Below are 1,448 nucleotides of genomic sequence, written 5' to 3'. Positions count from 1 at the left end.
ATGTGTTACGGTACTTGTAAATACCCATTTTATGAATCAGACCTTCACCAATCAAGTGATCCTTATCTGAGCAGTCCAACACTATAGTATCTGAAACATCAATATGTAGATAGTCAATAACTCGAGATATGAAAATACTATAAGGAAGCAGCCTTGATTGAGAGGTGGAGACGCTATACATGACCTTCAGAATCTCGTCAGGCCAATTTATCATGATGTTCTCCTTCACGACAAACATGAACCTCAAATCATTCACTGTAGGTTGTGCATGATTTGTGTTCCTCTGAATTAGAATGTAGGCAATCAAGTAGTGTAGGAGTCTATTTTCCACGGACAGTGACCCAACTTTGGTCAATTCGCCTTAAACATATAATTGAGGTCTGCGCAAACACGACTTATACATTTCAACAGCATCAAACGAGTTGTTGTCTGCCCAACCACAATCACTTAAACTAGCACCCGAATAAGCTAAACCACCCACGTTCAGAAAGACATATTCATTAATTTTAAACAGTTTTCCAGCAATCATCGACCAATATTTCCCATCTTTGTATCTGAAATTAGCATAGTATTCCCTAACTAGAGCAGGGTAAATGTTACCTTTCAATTCCAAGAAGGGGACAACCCCTTGAGCTTGCAAACCATGCGGAAAATCGAAGTTCTGTTCCGCTAGCCAAGTCAAATTCGCAAAACTGAATATATGTAGGTTTTCTCCCCTGAAATTTCAGCAGCCTGGTTTCTTGTAGAATCAATGAATAATATGGGTCCCCATGGTCCTGCCTTGGTTGTTGAGTTGACACGATTTTTGGAGCACGCAGTGGACGTTGCGCGGTTGTTTTGATTCTCTTAGCACGTCCTTTGTCTATAGCAATCAAACACTGAACCGTGATGAAGGTTTAGAGGAAAGTTGAGGGAAACCTAGGGTAGGGTTTACAATTTGGGGAAAACTAATTTCTTGAAAATGGAAGATGAGGAAGTCAGTTTATGGAGTGGAAATGTAGTAGGGTGATACTGTTTGGGGCTAGGTTGAAGCTTAGGGATGATGTTGGACTTGTTACTCTGAGATTTGAGAGAAAAATGGATGAATAGTGTAACGCCTAGAAAAATACTTCTCAAAAACATTGCGGAAAAATGGGTAAATGTTTTATTGAAATGAATTATATAAAATTGCCTCCTTTTCAAATCTTCCTTTTTCGGGACATCACTTTAAGTAACTCGAATGCGGAAAATCAACTTATCGTTATCGAATGATAACTTAACCTGATTCACAATTTCCTGAATAATACAATGCATATAATCGGTTAAGTTATAGTTAGTTCATACAGACTAGGTCAACAAAGGCGGAAACTACATCGCCACTAACATATACAAAATCAAAAAGAAACATAGCTCCCCACCAAAAACAAAAGGGGCATCGACTGGCCACAAGCTGACTCAAAAGATTCCAG

Source organism: Lupinus angustifolius, chromosome LG18 (assembly GCF_001865875.1).
Source record: "Lupinus angustifolius cultivar Tanjil chromosome LG18, LupAngTanjil_v1.0, whole genome shotgun sequence".
In the NCBI taxonomy this organism is placed as follows: domain Eukaryota; kingdom Viridiplantae; phylum Streptophyta; class Magnoliopsida; order Fabales; family Fabaceae; genus Lupinus; species Lupinus angustifolius.
The sequence above is the reverse complement of the archived record's forward strand: the minus strand, read 5'-3'. Positions refer to the sequence as shown.